We start from the raw sequence: 15,346 nt of genomic DNA on the forward strand, positions 1-15,346 counted from the left end.
GTGCCCTATACTCACTGTTAAGCCTGGCTTTATTTTTTACAAAACCTGAGCAGCATTATTTATCTTGATAAATTATTAAATGACTCTTCTCTTCCTCTTAGTCCTCCCCCACTCCTGTCGCCTCTCTCTTATATTGAGTGTTCATGGGTGGATTGTCATTGTAGGTAGAAAACAAAAGCTGCACAGCAAAATCAAACAGCCTGACAAACAAAGCTCCATCCTTGGTGGAGTTTTAATTCTTTTTATGAACTTTAGAAATGGTGGTAAAAAGATTGCATTTACCTTAAGTGACAAATAAGTTAGTTGTCTCACCCGACAGCATTGCTCTGTATGCAATCTGTTTCATGATAGGGTAGAAGCAACTGATGAAATTGGTTATAATATATAACATTTACAAGGAAAATTTTGAAATCGGTAAACATACTAAAATTGTTAATAGATTTTAATGAATTGGGGGCTTAGGTAATGATCATAGAAATGTGAGATGTCATTGTGTAGAATCCATGAGTCATCTTTTCCCCACATAACTAGATTCTTATTTGTCACCTAAGATAAATTCAAATTCAGTCTTATGACCACCATTTTTAAAGTTCCTAAAAAGACTATGACTTCACCAATGAGGAATTCTCTAACAAAGGCAATTGCCAATAGCTACTTTCAATTTTACATGTTGTCAGAATTTGGGGAAAATCTGGCCCAAAACATGACAAATCAGGGATACCTTTTTTCATCAGATGACTGGATTTCTATTGCTATCCAAAATGCCATCTTGATAAAGGAATCAAAAGGACCACCTGCTAGTGTTCAGCATGATCCTTTTAAATATTGGAAGGAAAAAAATAAGATTTCTAGAAGCCACAGTGCTAAAATAAATAAGCTTCATATTCCAACAGCAGCAATATTTTGCCATCCTGTTTCCTCCCAATGTAGATTAAAATGGGACACTTGCCAGGGAAGTATAGTACTATGTAGGAAGAAGCAAATCAAATCAAATTCCTAAAAATGAAAACTAAAAGGCTGGGACTGTTACACATTGTGGTCTTTTTCTTTCAGGGGGGTTTGATCCTCTTTTTCTTCATGACATTTTTAAAGGAGCTTTATCAAGATATGATTCACATTCCATAGAACTCACCCACTTAAAGTGTGCAATTCAGTAGTATTTGGTGTATTAGATTATTAGGGTTTTTTAATTGTAAAATATATGTAACAAAATTTGCCATTTTAACCATTTTTAAATGTGATTTTTATATTCAGTGGCCTTAATTACATTTACAATGCTATGCAACCATCCGCTTTATTTTCAAAACATTTTTCACCACCCCAGACAGAAACTCCGTATTTCTCATTTCCATATTTTCTGTCCTCTCTCAATAGACAACTAACATTTCCTTGGGAAATATCTCTGCTTCTGTATTTTTGTGACTTTTAAATCATTTTTATTTTTGTTTTAGGTTTTTTCCTTTTCTTTTTTTAAGATGTTATTTATTTATTTGACAGAGAGAGAGAGCGAGAGAGCACACGCAAGGGGAGCAGCAGAAGGAGAGGGAGAAGTAGGCTCCTTGCTGAGCTGGGACCGTGACGAGGGGCTCGATCCCAGGACCCTGGGATCATGACCCAAGCCGAAGGCAGACGCTTAACCGACTGAGCCACCCAGGAGCCCTCATTCTGGAACTTTAGCTTTGAGTTGGTGGTCAATTTCTTGAGGTGTCAGGGGTTTTGTTTTGTTTTGTTTTGCTTTGTTTTTAAGATTTTATTTTTTTTTTAAGTAATCTCTACACCCAACATGGGGCTCAGATTCACTACCCCAAGATCAAGAGTCGCACACTCCACTGACTGAGCCAGCCAAGTGCCCCCGTGGTGTCTTAGGGTTTAATCAATATTGCCATGTCTCCCAAATCTGATCAGAGAAGTTGAAACACATAACTGGGGTAAGACTGGAAAAAGAAAATGCTATTCAGGAACATAGTTCCCCAGCAATTTCACCTTGGGTTTACCAGCACTTAAGATGCTCCTTGAGTTTAGCCTTAAGGCCTCTGGATAGATCTGTTTGAGGGTAGGTCTCAATCAGGTAAGTGGTGTGGACCTTCTCAGAGCAGCTGGATGCCAGCGTGGATTTCCTCTAGACAGCCTGATCTTGGCAGGAACCAAGAAAACAACAGGACATTCGTATGTTTCATATGGCCTTTTAATCGATGATGGCATGGACCTAGTCTCCCCAGTGCTTCTCTGGCAGGACGTAAGTGAAAGAACCACATTCATACGTGAAATATAAAGAATGAACCAAGTGACTAAATCTAGGAACTCTTCTGTTCTCTTGAATCTCTTCTAGTCTTTTTGACTAATGAAATAAGTATGACAGATGAGTGATATTCTTACTGATAAGATGTAGTTGGTACACTGATGTTATTCTTACCCAATACATCTCACTTACCCAAAAATTTTTTTAGGTTTATTTATTTATATGTTATCTCTACAACCAACCTGAGGCTCAAACTCATGACCCCGAGATCAAGGATCAAGGATCAAGATCAAGGAGTTGCTCTTCCAACTGAGCCAGCCAGGTGCCTCTCAGCTACCCACATTTTTATCTCATAAAAATAATTTCAACACTGGGGCGCCTGGGTGGCTCAGTTGGTTAAGCGACTGCCTTCGGCTCAGGTCATGATCCTGGAGTCCTGGGATCAAGTCCCGCATCGGGCTCCCTGCTCGGCAGGGAGTCTGCTTCTCCCTCTGACCCTCCTCCCTGTCATGCTGTCTCTCATTCTCTCTCTCAAATAAATAAATAAAATCTTTAAAAAATAATAATAATAATAATTTCAACACTATAGGATCCCGGGATCGAGTCCCACATCGGGCTCCCTGCTCGGCGGGGGGGTCTGCTTCTCCCTCTGACCCTCCTCCCTCTCATGCTCTCTGTCTCATTCTCTCTCTCGCAAATAAATAAAATCTTAAAAAAAAAAAATCATTTTGAAGATTTTTGCCACATTACAGGGAGGATGTAGTAATCATTTATTTTGTTTTTATTTATTATTTTAGAGTGTGTGCGTGCGGGGTTGGGGTGGGGAGAAGGGCAGAGAGAGTAAGCGAGAGAGAATGTTAAGCAGACTCCACACTCAGCATGGAGCCCGATGCCAGGACTTGATCTCACCACCCTGAGATCATGACCTGAGCCGAAATCAAGAGTCAGACCCTTAACCAACTGAGCCACCCAGGTGCCCTGGAAGTAGTAAAAAAAAAAAAAAAAAAAAATACAGGAAAGAGTAGATGAGAACACTAAAACAGATTAGAAAAGTACTCAGGAGCTATCATGAGCATTATGGTTCCTTTCTGGAATATTCCATCAAATAATGCACAGGTATTATGTAGTAAATGGTTTGTTCCTTCTTTTAAAAGATGATCTTTAGGGGCGCCTGGGTGGTTTAGTCATTAAGCGTCTGCCTTCGGCTCAGGTCATGGTCCCAGGGTCCTGGGATCGAGTCCCATGTCGGGCTCCTTGCTCGGCGGGAAGCCTGCTTCTCCCTCTCCTACTCCCCCTGCTTGTGTTCCTGCTCTCGCTATCTCTCTCTCTGTCAAATAAATAAATAAAATCTAAAAAAAAAAAAAAGATCTTTATTCTCCAGGTTCATCCGTATGGTCACATATTGCAGAATTTCCTTCTTTTTTAAAAGTCTGGATAGTATTCCATTGTATGTATATGCCACATGTTCTTCAGCTGTTCATCTATAGATGGACATTTGGATTGTTTCCATATCTTGGCTATTGTGAATAACACTGCAATGAACATGGAATGTCTTCAAGATACTGACCTCAGTTCTTTTGGATAAATACCAAGAAGAGAGATTGCTGGATCATATGAGAGTTCTATTTTTAATTTTTTTGAGGAATCTCCATACTGTTTGCCACTGTGGCTGTGCTGTTTTCTATTCCCACCAACAGTGTGCAGAGTTTCCAACTTCTTCACATCCTCACCAACACTGGTCTTTTGTTGTTGTTGTTGTTGTTGTTTTATAATCGCCATCCCGACAGGTGTGAGGTGGTATCTTGTGATTTTGATTTGCAATTTTTCTGGGGACTAGTGACGTTGAGCATTTTTTCATATGTCTGTTGGCCATTTGTACATCTTCTTTGGAGAAATGCCTATTCCTGCCCATTTGTTAATTGCATCATTAGGGGTTTTTTTGCTATTGAGTTGTAGGAGTTCCTTATATTTTGGAGATTAACCTCTTCTCAAATATATGGTTTGTAAATATTTTCTTCCATTCTGTAGGTTGCCTTTTCATTCTTTTGATAATGAAATAAGCCAGTGACAGAAAGACAACTACTACATGATTGAACTTATATAAGCCATCTAAAATAGTCAAATTCATAGAATCAAAGAATAGAATGGTGGTTTCCTGGGGCTGAGGGAAGGGCGAAATGGGGAGTTACTAACCAATTGGCATAAAGTTTAATTAAACAAGGTGAATAAGCTCTAGAGAACTGTAAAATATTGTACCTGTAGTCAACAATACGTTACAGTACACTTAAAATTTAGTTAAGAGGGTAGATCTGGTAAGTGTTCTTACCACAATAAAATAAAAGGTGCTTTTTTGTTTTGTTTTTTTAATTTGCTAACAGGGCTGCTTAATCACTGTGCTGGCATTTCATAGAGAAGGAAGTTCAAACAATTTTTTAAAAGTTTTTTAATCCCGGGGCGACTGGGTGGCTCAGTTGGTTAAGCGACTGCCTTCGGCTCAGGTCATGATCCCAGGGTCCTGGGATCGAGTCCCACATCGGGCTCTCTGCACCTTGGGAGCCTGCTTCTCCCTCTGCCTCTCTCTCTCTGTCTCTCATGAATAAATAAATAAAAATCTTTAAAAAAAAAAAAAAAAAAAGTTTTTTAATCCCTTCTGGAACTCTCAGTAACCCCTCACAGAATCCCTAATGACATCTACAGAACCCTAATTGAGAAACCCACAGTAAATTGTAAGCTCATGCAGAGTGAGACCTCCACCTTATTTATTTTGGTGTCTCAAGCACCTAGTCCAATGCCTGGAACAAAATTGATGCCCAATAAATACACGTTGAACTAAACAAAAAATCATTTTTATCCCAATAACTAAATGAGAGCATAATTTTTCTTGATCTTTTACATATTTAGTTACAGATGTTTTGTCTTTTTTTTTTTTTTAAGATTTTATTTATTTATTCATGAGAGACAGAGAGAGAGACAGAGGCAGAGGGAGAAGCAGGCTCCCTGCAGAGCAGGGAGCCCGATGCGGGACTCGATCCCAGGACCCTGGGATCGTGACCTGAGCCGAAGGCAGACGCTTAACCGACTGAGCCACCCAGGTGTCCCTACAGATGTTTTGTCTTTAAAAATCCAAATGGAGGGGCACCTGGGTGGCTCAGTCGGTTAAGCAACTGCCTTCGGCTCAGGTCACGATCCCAGGGTCCTGGGATCGAGCCCTGCATTGGGCTCCCTGCTCCGCGGAGAGCCTGCTTCTCCATCTCCCTCTGCCTGCCGCTCTGCCTACTTGTGCTCGCTCTGTGTGTGTCAAATAAACAAATAAATTTCTTAAAAAAAAAAAATCCAGGGTGCCTGGGTGGCTCAGATGGTTAAGCGTCTGCCTTCGGCTCGGGTCATGGTCCTGGAGTCCCAGGATCGAGTCCCACATCGGGCTTCTGGCTCGGCGGGGAGCCTGCTTCTCCCTCTGACCCTCTCCCCTCTCATGCTGTTTCTCTCTCGCTCGCTCTCTAAAAAATAAATAAAATCTTAAAAAAAAAAATCCAAATGGATAGCAATTATTGAACAAATTAGATGCCGTATCATCTTCCTGTTACCAAACAGCATTCATTTTCAAAGCTGTAATTTGCTGAATTGTAACTAATTCATTCTGCTGCGTAGTTATCCAAGGAGTCTTGAAAACCACTGAAATCTTCTGGAAAACCTAATTTCATTTGGCAGTATTCTATTTAATAAGTTTTGAAGTAGGATAGTTTTTCATTCCTTGGTGGGGGCAGAGGGGAGGCCAAACCGAGTAAATAGACAAGAGGCAATATTTACTCTTCATATCTCATTATTATCCATGACCTGTTAGTCATAAGGGTTTTGTGTGGAAAATTAGATATGCACGAATATTTTGTAACCAAAGGGTTATAATCTGCAGCCTCTCTCATACTTATCTAGTTCCACAGTAGGAAGTCAAAGAAGTGCATATTGTGCCACTCATGGTTGATTCATTATGCCTGTACTAAATACATTTGAAATAACAGTCTGCACTGTAACACTCAAACATAGATAACATGTAATTTCTAATCTTGGTGAGCCAAGAGAATAAGACTAATTGTACGCCGAAGCTAAGAATTCAATGTCTACCAGATTAATTGTAAGTGTCCAAGATTCCAAAGAACACACTATCATCTTCATAACAGAGCAACGCCTCTATTCCATGCTGTTAGGAACTAATTATTGATAAGAGTCAAGACTTCACATCCAGCTACAATGTGATCTCTCAAGACAGCCCAAAGGACTGTGAATCAAAAGTCACTGCTTTTCCAAGCAATTTCCAAGATAAAGACTTAACTGTGGAAAGTAGACTTTCTTTCTGGTAAAGGACAAAAAAAAAAAAATACATCTGAGGAAGTAACACTTTTTAAGGGATAAACATTTTAAAGTCAGCAAAAAAAAAAAAAAGAATTTTGATAAATTGCTCCAAATCACAATTTGGCAATGTACACACATACAACAGAATTGTGAATGGAAAATGAACAAAAAGATGAACAGATTTTATTTGAATTTATGTTTGGTCCAGGTATTTTAAAATGCTATAAACTAGAACAGTATAGACTATTTTGAGAGAAAGAAAAAATGTATTTGCTTAATCCTACAAAATCTTTGTCTTACTATGTAAGGCTGCTCACATAATACAGAATGTTTTGGATCTTTACCCTTTGTCTTCCTATTTACCCTTTCCCCTTTTCCTCATACAAGCCATACTTATTTTATATAAGAAAGAATTTCTTTTAGAATCACATGAAAATCATATGTTTAAAGAAAGCAGATCACTTTTTTTTACTCTGTGAGAAAATCTGATTACAAATAAGGAATGCTTATAAAAGATTAGCTTATAAGAGAAAGTGCATCTGTCTGCTCATCAAAAGGAAAAAAGCGCCATCAAAAAAATAAAGATGGGTGGTTTTGTCAGTTCTCCTCGGGGCCTAAGTCATCACCTGATAATGATTTAGCTGCTGGAGATGGATGTGTAGACTGACGGGCAAAGGCATGGATTAGAGGCTACACAGAGCCAGCCGGGGCAAGCGGAGCGATGAAAAATGTGTTCCTTTTTGTGTTTTTATCTTATTACCAGAGTTTGTTTAAGATTGATAGCAGCTCTAAAATGTTTTAGTTACTCCTTACCCCAGAGGTGTTGACACGGAGATTGGAATAGCCACCGGAGTGGAGGGGCTGTTAGAGTATTCAGTCGCACTAAATTATTCCTGGAGAGGAAGGTCTTCGGTCCCCAGCGAACGGGGTGTGGAAAGATGTCGCGCGGAAGGAGGATCTGTCCTGTGCCAGCTTCAGCCCCACGCCCAGGCTGCACCTGCCGCTGTGCATCCAGCGCTTGGGGATATTCCGGAGCAGGGGAAGCCCTGCTTGTGGGTGCTGATCCTGGTCGGAACTTCAGTAAAGTACCAAAACAGCCGGCTAGTCTTCTCACCTTACCGAGGTGTTTTTTACACACATTCTTTCCACTTTGTAGCTGAAAATACTACATAATTTTTTCCTCACACGATTCCCACCTGTCTCCTTTGATTATATATTCAATACTTGATTTTCAGAAAATCATTGAATAAATACTAGCTCCGTTCATGCCTTCAAAGGAAGTAGAGAGCAGTTGTATTTTCTGCCTTCACCGACAACGTAAATACATTTCTACATGGAGGAGGCAGAAAGGCACTCATCACTCAAGCTTCTCAATGCAGTTTGTATCTGTGGCAAAGGCAGGGAAAAGTTTGTTCTGTATGTGGGTGAATTATTTCGATATAAGATAGGGGACGGAAGCAAGATGGAATGAACCTTTTTCCTCTCTCCTCAACTCAGGAGGATTTTGTGTTTTACTCTCTCCCTCTCCCTCTTGCTCCTCTACTTCCTCTCCCTCTTTGGAATAAACACAAAACCTAAAAACTGTAAGTAGCCTGAAGTAGTTGTTAGGGGTTAACAACTTAAAGTTCAAACAATTATCCCTGGTAGATTCCAGGATAATTTATTTTATTTGCACAGTGATCAGTTCCCTTTGACATTCAGATTCTGCCTGCTGATAGCTAGGAAACCCTATAAAGGAAATTACTTTCCTGGATATAAAACAAAGGAACTTACACAAATAAATATGACCAATTCTGGACTCTACAACTAAAGAAAAATGTATAGAACACACACGGGATTTTCATAATAGGCTTAATATTAAGAGCAAATAAAATGAATGAATTCTATGGGCGACTGGGTGGCTGAGTCAATTAAGTGTCTGATTCTTGATTTTCGCTCAGGTCATGACCTCAGGGTTGTGAGATCAAGCCCCACGTCAGGCGTGGAGCCTGCTTAAAATTCTCTCTTCCTTTCCCTCTGCCCATACCCTTCCTTGCTTGCTGTCTCTCTCTCTCTCTCTCAAAAAAAAAAAAAAAAAGAATGAATTCCAGTCAGATGGAGTAATTCTTTTTTGAAGGGTCACAAGTAGATGGAGTTTTTTGAAACAAAGTAGGAATTGAATACACCTTAAAAGCAGATGAACTGGGGGCTCCTGGGTGGCTCAGTCTGTTAAGCGTCTGACTCGATTTTGGCTCAGGTAGTGATCTCAGGATTGTGAGATAGAGCCCCCCCTGGGGCTCCCTGCTGGAGGTGGAGCCTAATATTCTCCCTCTCCCTCTGCCCCCCCCCCCAAAAAAACAGATGAATTGGATTTCTTTTGTAATACAAGTATCTAAATCAAGGAGTAAAGGACACAAGCACTTTAAAGTACTTGAGAAATTTGGAACACAAAAGATTCACTAAGAGATTGGAAAAATAAAATCTAGGGTCAGGACTTATTTTACTTAAAGCTGATCTTACTAAGAAGCAGAATTATTCACTAAATTATTACTCTGAAAAAGAAAAAATAAATAAATAAATTATTACTCTGGAAAACTTCCTTTGCAAAAATCCAACATTTTCTAAAACTCCATTCGATTTAGCATCCTATGATTCCATATAAGTAAACTCAAATGCTGCTTCATTGCCACAAGGTGAGTAGCTTATATTTTCTATTAACACCTGCAACTACATACTTTTCTTGGTTTATTGGTACTATACTTGAGATTATAAAGGCTTCTATCTCATCTAATCAATGGAAATCTATAGGCAAAGTTCAGTGGATTTTGTATTTTGCTCAAATACTATCTCTAGAATACAAGGCTATCCATTTGGAATTATAAGATTCCTTCACTTTCCAGAATTTAAACTATTTGAAAGTTGTGTTCTTCTTGGAGAACAGCCATTCTTCACAGGATTGAGATTGTAATAAATAACACTGCAGCCACAAATTAGAAACTCTGTAAAGATGACAAGCCTTTTAACTTCAGTGATTTGTACTTCTCTTTGCATCTACACCTCCTAAGCCTGGATGCTGAAGACTTAGACCTTCGGAGTAGAAAGTGCCCTTTGGAAATATAATAAATTTCATGCGTTTCATCAGCTTGATTTCGGTTGTCATGTGGAATAATTGGCAGAACCCAAGGCTCTGTATGGCTCTTGAAATAAACAATAGTTGCTTTCTGTTTTAGGACTAAACCATAACATAGAGCAGAAAGGGGACTTGCTCACACTCTGCCTGCTTCAAGGCAAAGTAAAAATTAAGCTCAGCATATCACATACTTACAAGTGACTTATGAGAACCTTCTTTATAAATAGATTTTGAGGGTGCCAAGGTTTCCAATGAAATAGGAAACCATTAAAATGGTTTATCATTTTCATTGTGGGAAAAAAAGAGACCACTGATTCCCCTAAGGCAATAACTGAGCCTTCCTGACTGTAAAGGAATCGTACATGATGGCCCAAACTCTTAAAGTCATTACCAAATAGGTAGACTTTTAAAAATGTAGCTTCTGCAATGACCCCCACATGACAGTATGTGTGTTCATGACCTGCAAAATACACATGATAAAAGACTTAATGCTGATGATGTTATAGTTCACAGATCCACCTAATAACTCTAAAGCTTCAGTTCAAAGATGAGAGTATATTTGTTTTTAAGAAAAACATGGGGTGCCTGCCTAGCTCAGTTGGTATAGCATGCATGGGCCTCTTGATCCTGGGGTCATGAGTTCAAGTCCCATGTTGGGTGTGGAACCTACTTTAAAAACAAGGTAACGGTAGAGGTTTATACAGTATACATGCTCTTCTATGGTACACATTTTTTGGAGAATGAAATAAATGTAGGAAGAAAGTTCTTGTGAAGTCATTTGAGAGAGACTATTTTTAGAGTGTGTTAAAAATATTAATGAATAGGGGCACCTGACTGGCTCAGTCAGTAGAACATGTGACTCTTGATCTCGGGGTTGTGAGTTCAAGCCCCGCACTGAGTGTGGGGCCTACTTAAAAAAAAAATTAATGAATAAATGAGACTTTTTTAAAAAAAAGATTTTATTTATTTATTTGAGAGAGAGAAATAGAGAGCATGGGGAGAGGGGCAGAGGGAGAGGCAGGCCCCCTCCAAGGAGGGAGCCCAATGTAGGCCCATCCCAGGACCCAGAGACCACGACCTGAGCTGAAGGCAGATGCTTAACCAACTGAGCCACCCAGGCGCCCCAAAACAACTTTTATAATATAACCCAAAGTTTATAGCTAACAAAAATATGTATAATAAAATTCTACATATTTATATATATATGTACATATGCAATATAAATTCAAAAAGCATATATTTGTATACTGTGTGCATATATATAGCATATCCATTAAAATTATATTTATTATATAAACATGTATTTATACACACTTATCTTCACACAAATATGCATCACACACATACATGTACATAACAAATCATTAATAAGTGTTCAGAGGTTCTCAATTTTTTCTTTGGCTTTTCTGTATTTTTCAAGTTTTCTACAAAGAACATGTGTAATCTTTGAAATCAGAAAAAAATACCTCAGTGGAAATTATTTAAGCTCTGCATTTAGCACAGGTGGTGTTTAAGACACCTTTTTTGTTGTTGTTGTTCAGTCAACTTCTAGTGAAACAATTATAGCTGTTGAGAATTTTTTTACAACATATTTTTTAGAGCAATATTAGGTTTACAGCAAAACTGAGAGCAAGGTAGAGATTTCCCACATACCCTCTGCCTCCACACACACGTAGCCTTATTATTATTATCAACATTATTAACATCACTATTATCACCATCACTCACCAGAGTGGTACATTTTTTACAATTGATGAACCTACATTGACACCTCATAATAACCCAACATTCAAAGGTACCTTAGGGTTCACTCTCGGTGTTGTAAATTCTATGGGTTTGGACAAATCTATAATGACATAATCCATCATTATAAAACCATACAGAGTATTTTCACTGCCCTAAAAATCCTTTGTGCTCTGCCTGATTATCTTTCCCCTACCCCTGGCTATGAGATTCTCAGTCTGAGAACCTCAGGCATTCTGTTTCTGACGGACGTGTCTGATGCTCTTTGATGCGCTTTTATAATCTGCCTCACAGATGATATTAGGTGACAGCAATGATTGACTCACAGTGGCCACTGTGAACCTCTGGACCACTGGAGCTGTGGGTGCTAATGCCTGTGGGATCTCTAATCATAAACTCTTAGACTTCCCTCCCAGCCTAAGGAAATCTCTAATTTGGGGGCTTGGAAAAGAAGGGGGAAGAAAGGAAGCCCCAAGTCCCAGGAAAGGTCTGTCACTGGCAGTTTATAGAAGGAACAAAGGAGTGCTTTTATCCCAATCAATGGGTACCACACTGTTAGCATATTTTTAAAGATAATGACATATATTTGATGGTCAAAGTGAATTATTCACTGAAGAATGAATATTAGGGGTGTTATTTCAGACTTTTGGACTTATTCCATGTTTCAGAAAAAGCCCCCAAACTATGCTATATTTCAAAGGAAATGTTAGCTTTAAATTTTTACCCTTCAGATGTTTGGAAATTTCAAATAGCTGTTCCAGATTTGATCACTAAATATTTCTTTTGTTGCATAGAAACTGACTTTTAAACCACTGTATTTAAGTATTAAAAAGCAAAGGGAAAACTCGTCCTTTCTTGCCACTTTCTCTGACTTCCAGGCCCAGCAGGCTTCACATTTAATTGCAGACAGTCCAAACATTCTCCCCACTCATGCCCTTCCTCACAGCACCCTCCACTCAGCAAGCTCAGGGCTTTCGGCCTCTCTATCTCTCCCCCTGGCATTTTGAAGTACATGTAGCCTACCTCATTTTGAAAACCATTTTTTTTTTTTTATTTAAGAACTTGATATTTGATCTCTGATTTTTCCTACTTAATGTTTTCAAGTAAACTTAATTTATTGTGCTTCATTTACAGTCACATAATATATATATTCTTTAAAACGTAGTTGTCAGAATATGTCCGTTTACTTTTACACAAATGGAGACCCGTTTAGAGGTGACCTGCTCAGTTCTAAAATTAGATCAGTACATCTACGAAATGTTTTCTATCTCAGGAGGCCCTTTAGGCCCAATGTCATCCGTTTTCTCCTGCCCTTCACCGCTCCCCAACCCAACGTCCTTCTCTGAGTAATATTTTCCTGCCTATTTATTCTTTTCTTTATTGTCTTACTGTGACAATATCAAACCCAACCTCAGAACCAAAGAGATATTATACAAGGATAATTAGTACCAGCTACTGTAATAAACAAACATCAACTTTCAGTGGCTTAACATAGTTTTATTTCTTGTGATGCAAAGTCCAATATAACTCTCCTCCAAGCAATGACTCAGGAGTCCTAGCTCCTTCTGTCTTGTGGTAGCAGCATCTTTTAGACGCTGGGAATCCTTCATTCTTAGCAGGTGGCCTGGGAAAGAGAGAGCAGATGCTTTCACGGAACACAGTGTGATTAGAACTAGAAGTTCATTAGCCAGAACTCAGTCAGGTGGCCCTACCTAGGCAATGTGTCGAACTATGCACCATGAAGGAGCAGATACAGGTGGACGGCAACTGCCTCTACCACATGGAGAGTGGTTCCACAGTCACATCATCTCAGATGACCAGCCCTTACCTAGGGCAGGTTGTCATGCACATACCATTCTTCCCATCCAAGCCACCCTGTTGCCCTTTCTGTTTTACCTTTCCGGCATTATCATTTTAACTCACCCACAGCTATTCCTCCCACAATCCCAGTACATTACTTCATGCCAACACTTACCACACTCTACCTCAGGTTCCAGGTGGGAATCAAACGCTTTCAGAGCTAATATTCTTGCTTCAGATTTTGTTGGTTCCTTCAACCAATATAAGGAATAAAAAATGAGGGAGAAATAAGCGAACAGAGTCAACACCAGCTACCATAAGGAAGCATCAATACCAAGTGTAAGAACCAGTAAAAATGGCTATGATGAGAATTCTGGAAAAGATAGAAGCTGAAATAAGAACTTACAGTTTTTCAGAAAACTAACACAGAAATTTTGATACTCTCATACATGTTTACAATCCTTAAAAATTCCCTGAGATAAAAAGATAAATCCTCTGTGCCAGAACAGATAGCCTTGGGGTAGATACCAGAATTATGAAAGAGTCCTCCAAAGAACAAGCTGCATGAGGAAACATCTTGCAATTTTCAGACCTGAGGTCAATGCCCCAAAGAAGAGTTGAAATATTCTGAAAAACAATCTCTTACACTAGACGTCACTACTAAACCAGATATTTTTCTTCCCCAGAAACAAAAGGAAAAAAAGCCCATGATGAAAAGACCTCACTGTTCTTCTGGAATTCAAAAATCATCCAAATACTGTTGGAAAAAGAAATGGAGGTATTGCTGCATTTCTTAGTCTTTGTTATCCATCTAATTAATCATATACAGTAAAATAAAGATGTTCCTATTTGGCTGAATTATGATAATAATGATACTTTTTTTTAAAAGGGCATGTAATGTTTTTCAAACATTTTTTTTTCTTTGTATGTCTTCAGTGATTCATGGGAGCATGATTGTTCTTTTGACTTAAATTGACCTATTGTTGCTATTGAAACTTATTTTTTTTTAAAGATTTTATTTATTTATTTGACAGAGAGATCACAAGTAGGCAGACAGGCAGGCAGAGGGAGAAGCAGGGAGCCCAATGTGGGACTCAATCCCAGGACTCTGGGATCATGACCTGAGCCGAAGGCAGACACTTAACCGATTGAGCCACCCAGGCACCCCTGAAACTTTTTTTTTTAATCAAAATTATTCTAAAGCTTCACACCAGGTCGGATTTTTCTTGGCTGAATGGGGCCATAGTAGGTATTATAATTAAAAGTGAAGAAACAACTTAGATCAGAATTAAAAAAAAAAAAAATCCCTGGCTCTTCCACTTACAGGAAATCATAGATTATTCTTTTCCAAAGCGGGGGGGGGGGAGGGGGGAGGGAAAAAAAAACCCTTGTGTGAGTAATAAGTCAAATTTTTACACAAATAACCAATAACATGAGCTAGACAGATGTTGTTTATAAATTCTTTTACTTGTACCATTTCTCTGGGAAGTTTTTCAATTTAGAAAAAAGAAAATCATTTAAAGTGCAAAAGAAAAAGATGCCTTGCCATTGGGACCTTATTACAATATGCAATAGACAAAGTTCAAATCATTTTTAATGTTCATAGTCTAAACTGTAGAATATGAATAGCATGAGAGCTGCAATCTTTTGGTTGCTGGAAAGCTCCACTTGTAACCAGTTTCAGTGATAAGGGGAAATTGATAATTATTATAAAATTACAGGTTATGCTGGAGAAGCCTCTTCTCTATTTGTTTCTCTTTCTCTCTCTCCAGAGTAGGTTTCTATGCTTCTTGGGTTGACAGCGGATACCAACATATCCTCCATGTAAGAGAGTACCTCAACCAAGTCTCAGTTCTTAATTCTTTCAAATGTATCTCAGGTTTGGGTTTGAATCAGGTTGTCAACCTCTAATCCAATCAACTTTGTCAGGAGCTGAGTCATTTCATAGATATGGAGATTAAGGGTACAACGCTGGTAATTTAAGAAAAACACAAGATACATACAGCAATCAACAATGGCAAGAACAGAGTTAGAATTAACACCCGGAAAAGTAAGGGGGCACAATGATTAGTCAACTCTCTTACTTGAAATTTTCTTATTAATCTGAT

At 38.7% G+C, this 15,346-nt stretch overlaps 1 long non-coding RNA gene across 1 annotated transcript; it reads right to left on the reverse strand.

Moving 5' to 3' along the window:
- Window positions 1–10,955: 10,955 nt before the first annotated feature.
- On the reverse strand, window positions 10,956–13,780 carry LOC129046183 (uncharacterized). The gene is made up of 3 exons (XR_008507017.2): window positions 13,645–13,780; window positions 13,414–13,489; window positions 10,956–13,062 (listed from the first exon to the last, which is right to left on the reverse strand). It is a non-coding gene; the product is annotated as an uncharacterized LOC129046183 (long non-coding RNA).
- Between the last annotated feature and the right edge of the window lie 1,566 nt (window positions 13,781–15,346).

The sequence above is a fragment of the Mirounga angustirostris genome, unplaced genomic scaffold (assembly GCF_029215605.1).
Source record: "Mirounga angustirostris isolate CCGP_5_RB_7025 unplaced genomic scaffold, mMirAng1.0.hap1 SCAF_7, whole genome shotgun sequence".
In the NCBI taxonomy this organism is placed as follows: Eukaryota; Metazoa; Chordata; class Mammalia; order Carnivora; family Phocidae; genus Mirounga; species Mirounga angustirostris.